The sequence below is a fragment of the Rhodnius prolixus genome, unplaced genomic scaffold, assembly GCF_049639745.1.
Source record: "Rhodnius prolixus isolate KJV_2025 unplaced genomic scaffold, Rpr scaffold_37, whole genome shotgun sequence".
NCBI lineage: Eukaryota > Metazoa > Arthropoda > Insecta > Hemiptera > Reduviidae > Rhodnius > Rhodnius prolixus.
Genome location: NW_027411587.1, coordinates 315,692 through 333,999, shown reverse-complemented (window position 1 = coordinate 333,999; position 18,308 = coordinate 315,692). Strand labels below are relative to the sequence as shown.

The 18,308-nt window shown below is 34.3% G+C and overlaps 1 protein-coding gene across 4 annotated transcripts in view; it reads right to left on the bottom strand.

Moving 5' to 3' along the window:
• The window catches only part of LOC141448456 (uncharacterized), a 227,652-nt gene that overhangs the window by 53,688 nt on the left and 155,656 nt on the right, over window positions 1–18,308 (bottom strand). For all 4 annotated transcript variants that reach the window (XM_074116826.1, XM_074116825.1, XM_074116818.1 and 1 more), the window contains one exon: window positions 2,983–3,025. The gene's annotated coding sequence lies outside the window, so the exon portion shown is untranslated. The remainder of the gene's footprint in view (window positions 1–2,982; window positions 3,026–18,308) is intronic.

Below are 18,308 nucleotides of genomic sequence, written 5' to 3'. Positions count from 1 at the left end.
GTAACTATTTCTCTTTCCACTCAGATGAAATTGTCACCAAAAAAAGACGGATGCTCTAAAAATTGAAATTGAAAATATCTATTTATAGTGGAAACATCAGACAGCATATCTCTAACACTGTATTTTAACATTAGTTTAAGTAAGCCTCCTCCAACTGGTAGACACCGGCTTGCATGGTCGCTGTATTTATACAAGTAAAGAATGGGCAAACGAAAAATCTTTACAAATATGGGCACATTCACGCAGAACACGAGAGACAGTTTTCGCCCCCCCAAAAAAAACTGAGCTTAGAAAACTTAATAAAAATGTACCAAGTTATTAATTTGTGGACTTAATTTTTTAAATTGAGAACTTGCTAAATTATTTTACTTAGTAGTAACGATCGGAAATTTCACTACACCGACAATCAACACCGATCATTTAGAGCGAGAATTAGTTTTAGTAAGAAAATTGTAGCAAAAGGTAGGAGCATGCCTCGTTCTCTAGGATTTAGGAAGCAGTATACAGTAACATCAAGTTTGGTTGCGGAAAGTGATAGAAATGGTAACTAAGGTGCGCTGGTTGAGAAGAGTTGTTCTGGACGAGTAAAAGTGAAAGAATTTTGGTGCGGACTGTTGTGGAAAAACATTATTTAGGGAATGGGAAAGGAAAATGCGGCTGCTGCCCTTTTGATTTCTCACACAAACCCTTCAATACTAAAACTTTATACACTCCCTTGCCCTTTCCTCTTAGCAACACACACCTCCACCAACTTTGGCTTTGTGTTCCCCCACTCAAACCTTCACATGAATTGATCTTCTTTTCACACTTCGCTTTATTCATTCTTTTTCATTTTATTTTTCTCTTAAATAAATTTCTATAACAAACTTCTCCTATAAAACGAAGTTTTATATAAATAATAAAAAGTAAAGAGTAGTTAAAAATTCATAACCGAATTTTTGGCAGACTGCTAAACACATTACCAGTTCTCAAAAAAATAGAAAACCTACACTAGATTAAAAAGACATGAAGTGACAGACAATTTATTGAGACACTTCTAGACAGATAAACATAAAGTAATAAGATTTTGGCGAATATTGGAGGTGCGGTCAATCAATTCAAAAAACAAATTTCTTTCTTCATACCAACGTTTCGGTAAATATATTTATCTTCAGGCACCACGGTAGCCGAACGGTTAGAGGCGAGACCTGCGAAGCTAAGATGCATTGTGGTACATTTTTTTTACATTGTTTACATATTTACAGTAAAGTACGTTTGCTAGTCGCCTCAGTCCACGACACCTAATTGGTAGTTGGACGTTAAGCCCCGCCTGAAAAAATGGGCGATTACTTTACTTTACTATATTTACCTTCCTTCTTCAAGGTATTGTCAAATTTGAAGAGTTTAATGTTAAGCTACATCATGATAACTGTTGTGAGTCCCAAAAAAACTTCAATTAACAATGGTTGAAAACCAAAACTATCATTCAAACTTAGCCTTAATATTACTATCAAACACAGAAGCAGTAGAATAATAGCCAAAGTAGGGAGACCATTTTCACTTTTTCCGTATGGTTATGACTTCTTATTTTTTCAAATTTGATCGCTCTTCTTTCAAATTCTGGCAACCATCCTTATTATTAACTGTCAAATACAGAAATAACAGAATTCTAACCCAAGTAGGAGAAATATATTTACCTAAAAGTTAAAAGAAAGAAATTTGTTTGTGAGAACTTATTGACCGCACCTCAATATTCCCCAAAATCATCAATTAACAATGGTCGAAAACTAAAACTATCTTAAAGGAATAATGACAGAAAAAAGAACTAGTTTACCTACAACGGATTTGGAATATGAGGTGTATTTTTTTAAACACTGTCAGTTAATCCATCTCATCTAAATTCATTCGGCATTTACAGTAATGCTACCACACTTCAACATTCTTATCTCTTACGTAAGTGATCTGGGAGTATAACTATTTTTCATAACTCTAGTTAATTAATTTATAAAACCTTTCATCTTCACCTTAAAAAGGTATGAGATTATGTCTAGCTCAACCTAGAAAGGAATTATCAGAACTAGGAGGTTGTAGGCAATTGAGGCAATGCGAACATAAACGCTGAATAACATAAACCTGAAAGAAAAACGGATAAATTCAAATGAGCAAAAATTGCAAAAATTTTGTTAGCTTCTTTCGTTGCCAAAGCTTAATGGTTGCAGCAAGCAGATCGATACTCCAGCAAAAAGCAGCACAAATACATTTTTCATGAGGTTGGAAACCTAATGTCAAGATATAGCACACATCTTTTCATAACAAAAAATTAGAAATTTGGTAGAATTCAGTGACTTTAAGCACTGAAGGACCCACATAGCATTTACTGGACAACTGTAACTCAATACAGTCTGTGGTTTGGTAAGAATGACAGATTTGCGAAGGAGCATTCTTTTTCTCAGGTAATACATAAACTTCACAACAGTAACGTCTATCTTTGGGGCAGGAAGTTTCTATTATTAATCTTTCTTGATCTATCTTTCAATAATCAACAGCGAACTATTCCACGCTGTATCAGGAGCACTGCTACTTATCAGATCTTGGAGAACGAAATAATAAGATATCTCCTTAAAGCATTCTCCTGCGATTGCTCAAAAAAAGTACGACATTGAATACATCCTGCAATTTGAGAGCTAAACAATGCTTATAATATTGTATCGTCCAAAACTGAAGGGTGCGAGAATTTGTCGAACCTAGAATGAGCATTTCAATTTGAATGATTTTTAATCAATATGTAAAGAATTTGTTACTGTAAAAGAATTTTGATTTTGCCTTACTTATAAATCGTTTTCAAATAAGGATTACCCGTATAATTTTCAGCAATAAATTTAAGATTTATATAAGAGATTATAATGTCCAAGGCATACAACAGCTAATTCCAGCCAAAACTGTTAAACAGACCGCAAATTTTGTAAACAAAGAAAAGTTATTACAACCCTGGGAAAAGCTCACCTTACTCTACAATATCCGCTGAGCAGTTTTAAGTCACGAACATCTGCAAACAAAAAAGAAATTATATGAATTTAATTAAGAAACATTTTCAAATTATTGATTGTATGCTAGTAATTACAGGCATCAATAAACTAAGCGTTTAGAGGCGCGACAGTTATGCTAAAATAAGTATTACAGCAGATGAAGAAAACAAATCTTTCTGAACTGATACGTCAAGAAAGCAAAGCATTTTTTTATAAGCTCATGATTTTCGTCATAAGAATTAAGGAAAATTCCTTTACCTGGCATCTTTTTAATGTATATAATTTACTTACTTTGTAGAATGGTTAATAATTAAAAGAAAATGAGTTGCCATCACTAAAAAGAAGGAAAGGACAGGGAAAAAAGAAATCTAGTTGGAGAAATAAAAATATAGACACTGATTAGTGTAAACCCTTGTCCTTTTATACATTTTATCATCTAATATTCTTTTAATAAATGAGAAAGCAAACTCGAATCATCACAGTCCTCTCATTATCATAGCTCATTAGCAAACAAAACATCAAAAGAGTTTCCATTCAAAAAGAATTAAGACTTCACAGGACTCTCCCCTTTATCAGCAAATTATATTTTAATTCCTTTTTGTCAAAAGAAAAGCGGGGGAAGATAAAAAAAAGATAAAGAAGCAAATTGGCGTGAAAATTCATCTTGCATTAGAAAAGTTTTCTTTTATTTTTTATGTCTTTTTTTTTTTGCAGGAATTGAATAATTAGATTATTCTATCAAGTTCGCAATTTTTAATAATTAAAATACATATCAAACTTAGAGGTACCTTGAGAGAAATTACCCCTTGAAAAAGTTTAAATGTCAATCATTACTCTTTGACAGAGTAAGCGAAAAGTGCTCTCACTCCCCAGAAATTGATCTCTTCCAACAAGTAATCCCTTCTAAATTACCGAAAGAAGTGCAAATCTGAGGTAACTCGGCCTAACAATAGCAGAAACTAAGGGAAGATGGAGAAAACCATAATACACCTCCTATCAGACTTCGGGGCCGTCGTTCAAAAAAAATCTGGATAGCTGGGTTAGCTACTAAGAGGTTAGTGTAGAGGAGGATATAACTTTTTTTTTCCAGATGATGAGGCTTCTCAGATATTTTGATTTTGTGTGGACTTGTAAGGAAGCACTAGAGATCTAAGGTCGCAGTATATTAAACCCTCCAACGACCAGCAATTGTCATATAATTATGGCAACTTAATCAATCCAAACTAATATTATATTAAATCATATATCCATAAACTGCGCTATAAAGTCGCTTAAGAAAGGAAGCAAAAACGTCTTCCTCCTTAAAACATATCCTGACTAGATTTTTAAAAAAATGTACAACAAACGTTTTACCATCTAAATCCCGAGCATTGAGTGCAACAAATGCCAAGAAAATAATTGGAGCCGCTTTCGAAAAAATCACAGAAAAATATTCGTCGTAAAGTTGCCGGAAGGCCGCAAACAAAACAAAATATAAAATTAGAGCTACATGAAAATTTTTAATTTTTGAGCAAGAATGTTCTCCCCTACATACACACACACAGACACATCTTAAAGATCACTTTCCAGTAAAAGTTCAATATAGAAAATTATGGGGGGAAAAAGCAGCAACAAAATACTTGGGATTCAGAAAAAGTTGACTAAGGATGGATGACAAATTTGAAGTAGAATGTCAGATGTTGTTAGAGCGACATTAATTTCAACTGTAATGTTCAAACAAAAAAACGAAAACAAAATAAATACCTAAAAAGCAGCCGGAAGTCAAAATGGCTCGTCTAATGGCTACCTTTGATTCCCTAGAGAATTTCAAACACTGACTCAGCAAGTAGCAGCAAAAAATGTGTTCATCATGACATAGACCTAAAATGTAACAACCATGACCTTTTGCACCAACATTTGTATAGTTGAACCTAAAGTAAAATATGGATATTTATTTAAAAAAAATTGTGAACAATAGAAGCAACTAATTTGAGTAGCGTCAAAGAATCCAAGAAAGAAGACAATAGAATTTTATGTCTAAGAGAAGAGAGAAATCTATAATTAAGTTATAATTAAGTTTATCATTAAAACAATACAAAAAACTGAAGTAAACCATAGTTAATGGTTTTGCAAAATTGTGCAATGTGTAAGAACAATAATAATAATAATGGAAATTTTATCTGCAAATAACTGCAGTGACCACAGACCACTTTCAGCAGAGCACTCGATATCCAATATCACTTTCAAACCATCCAGCCTATTTTATTTCTACATAAAATTCTATTGTGCAATAAAACTATATTGCTTTAGTTAATTGTTAATTATTTGAAATTTATAAAAGTTCAGTTTAATTGTTATTATTATTATTGACTTTAGATAATGGCTTTCTTAATTATTTTTGCTTCCTTTAAACCCCAAGCAAGAAGAAGTACACTGCAATCGTAAATATTTCAAATATTGAACATACAATGGAAATATAAGTTTAATGTAATCAGTATAGGCAAAGGTGTCATAACTTTTTTTTAAAAAATACTTCGACATTCACTGCACAGAATGAAGTCCAGCAAAAAGTAAATAAACTGATAAAGAGGTGTGGAAGGAATTACCAACCTGTGATGGACTCTCCCAAAAGGATATTGAATTAGTGGCCTCCAACGTCAAGGAAATTGCAAGGCAAGCGATGCAAAAAAGACATCAAATGGAATGTCAGGAAAAGTAAGAGTTGTGGGCTGATGATTTGTAGCGAGATGTAATTTCTGTCTTTTAAACAAATAGACTGTTAAGATCATGGCACCATAACTCAAAACTGGTAAATTACTGATAGTTCCATTTTTTGATATTTTGAAGATTCCCGTGATAAATCGACCATTCAGTAGTGGCATCATACTGAATTGTTTTTTAAATTTTTCCCAAATTGAGATTTCGTCGGCTGACGAGTTTCCTTCTCCACGGACATGCAGGGCACCTAAAGAAGCTATCCCTGGTACATAATAGTACGTGTATATTCTAGGTGAAGGTAAAGGAAACTTCATTATAAACCCTAACTGATTAAGATGCCATTATTAAAACAGCACAAAGACTGTGATTATTCCGAACAAAACTTTTATTTCACTGTCGACTTCTTGAAATTTTTGCTTTTTGAATTATATCTGTGGACTGAAAAGTCTTTGAGTTTTGAATTTAAGTTTTGAGAAGCTCGCTGTACATAACTGGTAAGAGAAATGGATTTTAAGTCATATTTGTGAGAGCGAATTAAATTTAATATCTATTCTTAGACTTCAATAGCAATATAACAGCGCATGAGCGAAATTATGTCACATACTTTGAAGAAAAGGAAAATTTACTTTGTTTTAATTGAATTGGGGGAAAACAAAAAACCAATTAAATGAAGTCAACAAACAAAGCTCTATTGTATGATTTTAATTTTAAACAAGTTTTTCCGTTTTCAACCAATCAAAAGAAGCCCTTAGGAGGAAAACTTAGAAAACAGTAGCGAGAGTTACAAAAGAATAAGATACACTGGTTTTCCCAAAAGATCGGACTAACACTGAAAAGTTCATAATAAATCATTGTTAAAAACAAGTTTAAAGTAGTTTGGGTTAACGCCGCAAGGATAAGATATAATTTGTTTGGCAACTTTATCTAAATTGTAGGTGAGGCGTCTCTTCCACTTTGATACAAAGGGCTTTTCAAAAGGAACAGATAAAGAATAGTTATAATTTGTTTTATTTCAATGGAACAATTTGAAATAACCACGCAAGTACATTAAGAAGCCATTTCAATATTATTTTATAAATTAGATTCAAATTGCTCACTATTACAATACATTAAAATGCTCTTAATAATTAATGTAATATACTTTCATATTGTTTGTCCTTATCTGAAATAGGTGGCATTCATTTGGCACTGGGGTTTTTCTCTACCTCCGCCGACGTATTACAGTTCCTCCTCGGCCAGATAGAAACCCACTCACTAGAAAGTTTTGCACCAATTCTGTCTTTCATAAGACCAACTTAAAACAGATTATCTGGGAAAACAGAACACCAAGAACTTAGTTTAAAGACTAGTGCCTGACTTAGGCCATATTTGTACAGTCACAAGGCGAGGCTGAACAGCATTGAATAGGAACCGTACAAGGGCAAGGTTGCAATTGAAGGAAGTGGAGCGTAATTCTCATTCATGGAAGCAGAGGCTTGTCATGGTGAATGGCTCACAGATTGATGGCTGTTATACAATTTCCACAAACGTACAACCTTGGAAAACATAAAAAATAAGAGCTAAAAATTTTAGTAAAGAGCCGGTCATTCTTAACTTGCCCCGCATTTTATACAGAAAGGAGCTAATATTAAACTCCCCAGAGGTTATTACCATCAACTTTTTACTGCTCTCTCGCCTCCTCTCCCTCGGCACCTGCAAGAAGGCAAGTCATCCCCCTAAGTCCAGGATATTTTTATCTTATCCATCTCCCCTGGTTGTAATATTATTTTTTTTAATACTTACTATAACTTTGTAGAAAGTATAAAAAAAAGCCCCACGAACTTTGTTAGCACCCTTCTATTCTTCCTATATCTTCGCTATTAAAAATGAAATGATGAGCCCCGCAGGCATTATAACTTACTGTCGTTTACAACCCGTACACTCTGCCCCCTTTACTGGACATATTGTATTCACAGAATACCGAGAGAAATTTGTATTAAATATCCAGGCTAAAAAGTTATAACCTACTTTACGAGAACTGGACTAGCGGTTACCTCCTATATTGTTATTACTGGTCAAAATTAATACTCTACTTCTCTGGGGGGGGGGGGGAGCATCATTTTATTGGGCAATTAGGGAACATGTTCTACCCCTCTTAGTTAACTATTTCTCCGGAGGTAATCTTTAAATATTTCAATAAGTTTCCTGAAGGCTGTAAAAAGTTGGATTCACAGTATTTGAAAATAAGGGGCACCAAACGCGCTAGCATTAAACGAACTTTTTTACTTCCTTTCTGCTGATGAACAGGAAATATTGATATTGTGTAAAAACGTTTTCTAGTACAGGTAAATTATATTAAATAGGGTATATACTCCTCAGGCATTGCACCAATAGTGGCCAGTAACATACTCGAGAAAATAAAGTAACCGGAAAAAAGTTATTTATAAAATAACTAGCTGTACCCGTTCCCACGTTGCTGTGTTTGAACAAAAAGGCAGTTTTGATACCTCAAAGATAATTTATTAATGATCAAATGTATACAATACATCAAAATGAAAATTAACAATAAAATTATCCCTACATATATGTCATTTGAATATAACATATGTACAAAACATAGATATATGTACATATGTAGTTGATGGTAGAATAAACATGCTTCTTCACTTGTGATATTAAACAATATTGCAAACGAATTTCAATTGAACAATTGACTGTTTTTAATTCTTGGAAAGATGTTGGTCCACGAACATTGATTAATAATAATCTTAGGTAAAAGCATTCTGCGTTATTTGGATGTACAGTGTACAGACGATCCAATGCATCTGTGGAATATAAATTCAGGTGTCCTTGTCTAAGAAATATAAACCACAACTCTTGAACAAATAAATTTGATGGTTTTCCAACTCGTGAACACCCAACGTACAGCTGTCCATGTGAGAAGCATGGATTTATCAAATTTAATCCACATACTTGCAATGATTGTCCCTGTGCTTTGTTAATGGTCATTGCAAAGGCTAGTCGTACAGGAAACTGTAGACGTTTGTATTCAAATGGAGTATCCATGGTTACACTTTTTACAAATATTACTAATTAAATGTTATTTTGATATTTTTGGGATATTTGTTCGGGAGCACCTAGAACCCCAACTCTGATTTAAAAAAAAAAAATGTCAAAAACCTTCCTGGGGATATACCTAATAATTTCCCAAATATTCACGGCGATTGGATGTATGGTTTTTGAATCTATCGAGTACAGACAGACACAAATTCATTTTTATATAATATATAGATAATATAATTTCTCCAATTCCAGTAACCTTTACTTATATTTTTTCGAAATAAAGTAAAGAAAGTGATTGAATTCAAGAGGAAATATTACATCATCATTTTCCATTCATTATCTGTTCAGGAAATTAAGTTTTCAACATACGGGCTGCCAGGTGGCATTCATTAAGAGATTGTTTTGGTAGATTTCTGTGATACAAATTGTAACAAATCAAAATTACTTTTACTTGACATTCCATTGTAAATAATCTAAAATTTCAAATAAATGATGTTATTTAACTTAAGTTTTAAATAGAAAAGAAATAAATATGAACTAAGTGTAAAAGAAAAAGGGAAACTCATCAATTTTTATTGGTGACAGAAAAAATTTCTTCAGTAGATTAAAAACTTTGGTACGAAGGCTTAATTGGGGATACTGAAACCGTCAAAGGATTGATGAGCAGCTTCTTGAATCTGTTGGAGCCAACAGAAAGATATGGTCCTGTGAAACAGGGCTAAGAACCTATGGAGAGTAAAAAGGAATGGTTTAGTTAGCAGATTCTGGGTTAAGCCTTAATAAAGGTGTAAGAGATTCAACAGCCGAGATTCCCGTTAATCATTTTGTATACCGGAGTCTCGATTCTTCCATTCTCTTTGGCACAGCCAAACAAATCTGCAAGATTCCTGTGCTTCTTGTCCTGCACTAGCCACCTACTGAAGTACAACAATTGTTGCAACAGATATCACCCTTTTTTTTTCTTTTTCAAAATTTATTTGTTAAGTTACACCAGCGCCTAGATACGCCATAAGTAACAATGACAATAACTGACATCGAACTAACTAATTGAGGGGAGAAGTTACCCAGCGATAACACTCCCTAAGTCGTCTCCGAGGATTAGCTACTCTCTTCAGAAGAGAGAAAATCGCGAGGCCACTGGCGTTTTAGTCGTCTGGGAGGATGATCTGGATGGTGATGAGATGATAAGTGGCGGGACAAGAGGAATGGAATGAGAGTGTAAGTTCTGATGAAAGCTTTTATAGCGAGTTCGTGCAACCTGGACCTAGAAACGGAATTTCCAGGTCTCTGTGGATGGTTTGAAAATACCACCCTTAGATTTTTTTTTTTTTTTCTCTCTTGATTCCAAATAACTAACAATTTTCTACGGTTACACTTGATGTGGTGCTGACGGCCTCATGATTGTTTTATACAAAGTTAGTTTTAGACTTGCTAAACAATTTTCAGAAATAACTCGAAGCATTAGAAATGAGGACGTGGCATTAGATAGTATGAAGAGAAGTTACAGTATATGTATGTTAAGAAGTCTGGAAGTAGCAGGCTTGGGACCTGTTGGGAAGGGAAGATATGATTGGATAGGCTGCAAGCAACGTATATAAGAAGGGTAAAATCTCTACACTGTTTTGATGGGAAAATAAGAATGGAAGACACCGCTTGAGAAGCTGGAACGACGTTGAGCAAAACCTCAGGGAATTTGTGATAAGATTGAGTAGGAGGCTCAGTAGCGGGTAAGTCCCAGCATTCCAGGAAAGAAAAAGAAGAATTTACGTCTAGTTTGAAAAGAAGTCCGGAGAAAATACTTAAAAGAAGCCTTGAAAGGTTAACTTATTTATAAATATAACAAATAAAATGTTAACCCACAGAATATGCTCAGGTTTATTACATTATTTTTATTTTTTTACGCGCCAGGCACTTTTGTTTAAATTAATTTTTTTTTTGTAAGACTAATGCCCAATTTTGTATATATGAAGTTAAACAAAGCAGAGGAAGTGCTCCCTGCTGTGAAGGTACCATAATTAATGTCTGTATAAAATTTAACGGTAATCTCTTAAATTTACTTAAGCTGCTTAAAACTTATAAAGGCAGCCAACGGCGGGCGACTAGGGAGCAGCACTAGCGCCTTGTTTATTCATACAGCTATTATTGAGATAATACACCGCAGGCCCTTTCTAAGGTTTGGTTGGCCCTGTGCCAGCATAAGGTTAAGAAGTAATAAGGGAAACTCCGGAAAGACTTAAAATAGGAGGAATTAATAAGGTTCCAATTTCACTCTCCCGCTTTTATTCTGATTTCATTTCATGATAAAAGGACAAGGCACTGAATTTCTTATTAAAAAGGTAAAAGAAGAATGACAAATTAAAAAAAAAAGTCTTTATATTCAAATAAATTTTACTCTATCAACGAATTATTATTAAAAGAATCATTTCTTTGTGGAGGACCCATTTTGGTTAGTTAAAAAAATTCTAAACTCTAGAGGAATAGATATTTTAAAGGAAATAGGAGAGAGTAAACAATCGATTGCGATGATTCACGATTTTCACTTATTGCAATACATTCTGATGGATAAATTTTCAACTAATACCAAAGTTTAACGGAATTATGCTCCTTTTTATTAAAATTTAGCCCTATCAAATAAGCTGGTTGTGCCAGACAAATACTTACAAGTAAGTAAATGTGACTAATATCATGCTAAATTGTTAATCTAACACTAACTCAAATACTTAATAAAACTCAAATCCGGAAATAAGTTTACAACTAACATCAACCTTTTCAAATAATGTTTTTAATAAAAGTTTTTTTTTTTTACTTTATTAGTACATTTACAATTGCAACAAATGTTGCATCAAGTAAATTTGATGAAACTGGTTAAGTTCTCATGTAAGAGCAACCACCCATTGATGGAACTCTTTCTCAGTGGATATTACACTCACGTCAGTAGGTCCCTAGGCCACTTCCGCTTCAAGCGACGAGAAGAATTGTCTGGAAGGTGAGGAGAGGAGAGTTGATGTACAAGAGGATTAGGATGGAGAGCTAGGAGACTGTGAAAGTTGCGGTAGCGAGACTTTATTAGGTCAGTGACAAAAGGGATGTGAAGGCCAGTGTGTATGGTAAGGTTAGAAATGTAGTATGGAGCATTAAGGATTTTTCTTAAGATTTTAAACTGTAGTGACTGTAGGAGTTTTGGAGTTAGAGGGTTTGCTTGAGCCCCACACTTCTGCTCCATATGTCCTTATCGGTCTTAACAGTGTCTTGTAAATAGTCAGTTTGTGATTCAAGTCGAGTTTGGATCTGCGATCAAGTAGTCTAGTAAGTAGCTTGTAAGTGTCTTGTCGTTTCAGTCGAGTATGTGGGTTCCACGTGAGTCTCTTGTCAATGTATAGTCATAAGTATCGTACTACGTCAGCTGGAGGAATCGTTACACCGATCAGTTGAACTGGTGAACTCGCAGATTTTCGTAAAGTAAACGTAATGTGCACTGATTTTTGTTCATTAATTTTTATTTTCCATTTTCGGAACCAGGTTTCAAGAAGCTTTAAGTGAAATTGTATATTCTGACTGTCTTGGACCGGATCGGATTGGGATGAAAGTATAGCAGTATCGTCGGCGAATGTTGAATAATAAAAGTGATTTCATTTATTAAAAGAGCAGTTAGTTAAATGGACATTGTTGGGCAGTTTCCGAAAATAATTCAATAAATTTGTTAGTTAAATTTTGAATAAATATAGTAAATTTGAAACTTTAGACTGTGCTTTTAAACACGTCTTAATATTTTGTAGATGGTAAAAACCATCCTGAAAAAAAAGTAATTGAAAAACTCCAGAAGAAAAAATGAAAATGAAAAGAAGTTCAGAATGAAAGCGCAGGACAATCTTAGCTCTACGTCTGCATTTTTCCCTAATACCAACTTGGCTAAGTGGTGTTCCATCTAAGAAGAAAGCGGAAAATCCACTTTAACGCATTCATTAGCCAAGGATTTTGAAGATGCTTGCCAAAACCTCTTAGCATTGGAAACAATCCTGAAGAGAATACCAACATTGAACAGCTTTTTACGACCTTGGCTTTTTGAGCTACTCGTACTTTTGTGAGAGAGAGCGCTCAAATACATTATCAAAAAAGGAATACAAAATTTTAGCTATCTGTAATTTTCTGATGTTGAGATCTTTGTTCGTTTTAGTGGCAAATTTGCGCCAATCAATTTTTTCCACATAACTAGTGCATCTGATTCGAAAATCTGCAAGAAATCTTATACTTTCTTAAAAAAAAAAAATAATAAAAAGTAAGCAAATCAATTTAATGTGGAATTCAAAACTCGGGGGAAGCTTAAGCTTTTAACTTAGCGAGCCAATTGCAACTGAGTGGATTTTCTACTGATAGTGTTAACGAAAATAGCAATGATTTTCACTTAACTTGGTGTAATTGTTGAGTACTTGTACAAATATTAGAATACAAAAAGTGCATGCCAGAACATCTGTACAATACAAAAAAACTAATTTGTGTAAAACATTCTTTGTGCTCTTATAATCTTCCTAAATGGGCATATTTTAATTTTAATAATGTAATTGAAACGAAGGGTAAAACCAAAAAAAAATTAATTATAAATATCTTAGTTGGTAACATACACATATGCACGATAGCAAAACATCCCGCTATTTTGATGTGGTTTTATATGCATTACACCACAGAGAGCGTTTCACTTTTATTGGATTATGCAAATGTATGAGTCCCTGGCGAGGGATTTTAGAAATATGTCCATATTATATTTTTATGTTAGTAGTTCATTCGTTTTAAAGTAGTATTTCTTAATTTTTTTTTTGTAATACCACTTTTTTCTAAATCAGAATTTTGGCTATTCATTTAATCCTTGTTTAACATTAAGTAAGTGGTAATGCCGTACATAATTCTAACAAGGTAATTTAGAGGGGAAAATAACCATCTACCTCCAATAAAAGAACCCAAAAATAGGTTTTATGTAGAAACGTTATAAATCAAAGATTCAGACCTATGTTATATATTATGTTATATGTAACAGTTTATGTTCCATGTATGTTTAAGGTAAATGGTTCTAATAGTAAAAAATAATAATAATAATAATAATAATAATATGGCGTGGATTAGCTATGAGGTTAGCATACTGGACTCTCACGCGGAGGTCCCGGGTTCGAATCCAGCTGCTGACCCTTAGATTTTCTCTTCCTAGGAGCTTCTTACAGCTCACTGTCCGGTGATGGACAGTGTTGTCTGTAACGAGAGAACACTGTCCGGAGGCCGGCTGTGCACTGGAAAAAGCTCCGGGCGCTAATAACCTCAGCTGTTGATGCGCAAAAAAAAAAAAAAATATGGCGTGAATGATTGTATAACTGTACAGTATTTAGTTGTAGGTATAGCTATTGTAGCGGGTGTAGGAATATTTATAACAGTACTACACCCAGTTAGAATTAAGGACTATTAACAGGGGAAGGAATATTTATAAAAGTACTTCCCTTCAAGAGCAAATAACCTTTTGGCCAAGAAAGAAACGAGTTGAGTCTACATGATATTACTATAGGGAAGCACATCGACAATTTACTTACAATTATTTTAATTTATCTTACTGATAAGAGGATACCTAAGGGTTTGGATAACCCCGAAATGAGGAAAATGTAAGGGATGGCAACTATGTATCCATACTCCCCCTCGTCGACTGAGTCGATGATGTAAGAGGGGATGTATGGAGGCATTGTTCGTAACCTGGAGCTCCACTAACCTTGCTGGTCAAGGTTCAGCGTCGGATGCGCATGGGTTACAAGAACATCTGCCATCCCAAGTAGTGGAGCAATATGTTCGAGAAGAACAGATATTAGAGGCGCTAATAACCTCAGCTGTTGAAGTGCCAAAAAATAATAATAATAATAATAATAATAATAATAATAATAATAATAATAAAATAAATAAATAATAATAAACTAAGAGAATTAGAATTTATAATGTGGTCCTTCCGTTTGAGTATTTTACCGAAAAGTATTGTCAGGTTCTATGTTGATGACATCTAAACGAAATGTCAAATTTGGACTTCCCGCAATTTTTCTTTTGAGTTTTGTTACCCTCACACTCCAAAGATACAATCTCTCTTTCTTTCATAAGCATCAAATACCAATAACTGTAGAACCAATTTCTAGACTGGGAACTTCGAACGAGTATTCTTCGGTGAAAAAAAAAAAAATTAAATAAATAAAAGTAAGTTATTTTGAAAATTTATAATATATAAGCTTTTGGTAGCGTTAAACTTAATTATTATGTTATTTGTGGTTAAGTTGTATTGTTGAAGTTATCCACTCGGTGGGAAGGAGAAGAGTTTATATTTTCATGAAGTTAGGATGTCCCAGAAAGCCGCGTGGTAAGAGAGACATGAAAGATGCAGGTCCTGCTGCCGACTTGATATGAGCTGTACAAAGTTATATATATATATATATATATATATATATATATATATATATATATATATGTATATAAACGCTGGGTCGGTGGTGGTTAGAACGGTTGTGGAGGTCTGTGAGGGAAGTATGAAACCCTAGCCAAGGAAGTGTGTCCCGGCACCCTACGAACACAAGGATACTAGAGAACGAACAGGACGCCTGCTTTCCCAGTTATGAGGGCACAGCTAACTCCTGGGCAGACGGCCTTTCTCTTCAAACTCTAGGCGAACAAAGTGCCCTGGCTTTTGCCTCCCACGACCACCGTCAACCACCAGACTCTCAGGCACCACTAATTTCTTCACTCAACCACTCCTCCACCACTCCAGTCAGCTCTTTATCATATTTATGAAAATAAAGAAAACTGAATTATTTCTTCATTGTCCCATTATACATAGAACTTGACTTCACTAAATAAAATTAAATTAAAAACATTTTTCTGATATAATAAATTACTTTCTCTTACTGTGTGAGATTCTGAGCATGAAAAAGACCTATTACTATTTTAGAGAACTCTACTCGCATATAGTATTTTCAATTTTCTCTCGGTTCTAGCCAGAAAATGAAGTTAGTGTGGTTAATAAAGCTGTCATTGGACCCATTCTCTTCAAAATGTACAACTTTTCTTGATTGAAAACTGACATCGTAACGGGTTAACTCCAGTATATCTATAAAACTTTTAACGAAAACCTTCGAATATAGGTCCTATCTGCATCCTGGTCATAAAATACAGGTCATGAAAACTTATTGGGAAATGGCGCACTCCAAGTAAAAGTTATAGATAACTCAAAAAGATCAGACTTTTTGGGTGAATTGTGCAATGAATTTCTAATGTTTTAGAAATTTCTGTTTTCTGTGGAACGTTTTTTCTACTATTTGTTCAAAAATTTGTAAATAAATTAACATAGAAATAGAGAATGGTAATTACTGGTAGGTACGGTTGAATAATGTTTAAAGATCGCTTATCAACAGAATACAGTGGATGCTCTTCATTGTAACTAGAGTATTATGTAAAAGATAGTGAATGCAAGGTGAAGAAGCTAGCTGGCTGGTCAAGGGGATGACCATAATTCTAGCCATCTGGTATGTACTATAAAGTGAGGAGGGTGAGCCTTGTAGTTAGGCTAATTTCTAGCGAGATAATCCAGGCTATTCTGAAGCCTAGTAACGGGCGGCATTCCCATGGAACCGGAGGGTAACTAAGCGGTAAGCATGGAGACAGGAAGTTGTGCCAGTTTATCCACTTTCAACCGCCAGTGTAGTAGTAAGCATCACCTCTCCTCCCAGTTCCGCTATTCGTCCAAGATTTATCCAATTACAGAGACCTTCCTTTCGCTAACAGACTGTTGCTGGTGGTCCAATTGAAATTAGTACCTCTAACCACCCCTTCCCGCAAAGAGTGTACAGCGCGGCCTATCTTCCCTTTCTGGGGATTAGGAACCCCCAGTGCTGACGCCTCTAATCATTGACGTGATACACCGCCTCCTTCCTTACTTTGCCAGAACCATTCACCTCGTCTTGCTGCTTTCCCTCTCCAGTTCTACGAAATTCTCCCATACAAAATCTGTTTACTTGGCCGTGCACTTTTACTTGTTAATCTTTCTCTTTACAGCCGTATTAATTAGGAATAATTAAGGTGGAAATTTCCGACTAATTGGCTTGAAGAATTACAAGAATATTAATTAAGCTTTTCTGCGCTACAATGGAAATGTTAAGATTATGTCAGATTTCCTTTTTTGAAGGAAATATTTAGATCCTCTAAGCCAGGGGGGAGGGCGAACCTTTCTGAGATGTGGGTCAAATTTTGTTCATTTTTTTTAGTACTAGCTCTTGGGTCACTAAAACCCATTTGCCCAAGAGTTAAGTTTAAAAATTTTAAACTGAATATTTTCAAAACTAAACATCTTTAAAATTCAGTTGGCTTAACGGGTAAAACCGGACGAAACAAATAGCTATGGAAGTCTCTTTTTATAAACATAACTGAACAAAACCTTACAAAAGTGTGTTTTATCTGAAGAAAAATCTAAATATGGTTATTTGCTTTGGGTTGTCGATTTTTTTAACAAACAAAATATGAGTAAAATTATACATTTTATTTGATATTTTGTATACACTTTTTTGCTTTATTTCAAATACTACCAAAGCATTTGTCGTTATATGCGTTTTAGAACTGTAATTATCAAACTAAAGGTTTTAGATAGCATTTAAATTTCTTTTGTGTCAATGCGTGATTGAAAAAAGTACAGATAGAATATAAATTATCCACAACAATTAGAAAATCTAAATCAACCCGCGTAAACAAACAAATGGTTGCCTAGCAATTGTGGGTCAGTGAAAAAGCTTGTGCGGGTCAATGTCTGACCCGCGGGTCATAGGTTCATCATTACTGCTCTAGGCCAATGAAAAATCGCAGAACATTTAAAAGGAGGCACTTCTAAAAGAGAGAAAAATTAAGTGAGAGAATCGCAGATCATGTCAAACATTTTACCGAAAATAAATGTGTTGACGGCCTTAAAGTTCAAAAAAGTGTTTTCAGAAAAATGTTTAAAAAATAAAATAAGTGCAGTTTTAGAAAAATGAAGTTATTTGGGAAAAAAGATCGACTCTATGCCACTGTGTTCGGCAAGCCGCATTACTGGTGAGTGTGCGCGATGATTGCATTTATTATAGTGGAAGTGCAATATGTGTTTGAGTGCATACCAATGGACAGGAAAATTGAAACAATTTCTATCATTTGCGACTAAAAATTGAATATCCTTAGCTAAATTAGATACAATAATGGGCCCTAAAATAATGAGACTTAAATGCAGTCTATTTCATTTAAGAAGGAAACAACGAGGTACTCCAAGGACGCAGGAATTGGGTAAACCGCTACGGCCTTAGTATGCAATCTATGCACCGTTAAAAGGAAAGTTTTCAGAATGGAACAAGTCACACTTGAACAAGTAATTCTGAAATGATAGCCTTCAAAGTTGGCTACTTGCGATCTCTAACCATATTAGATTGTGCGAATTTCAATTAATTTACAATGTATTGCAGCAATTCCAAATTTTGTATTAAGGTTGTGTTATTATTTTTTTGAATATTTAAATACTTTGTATATTGAAAAGGCCTC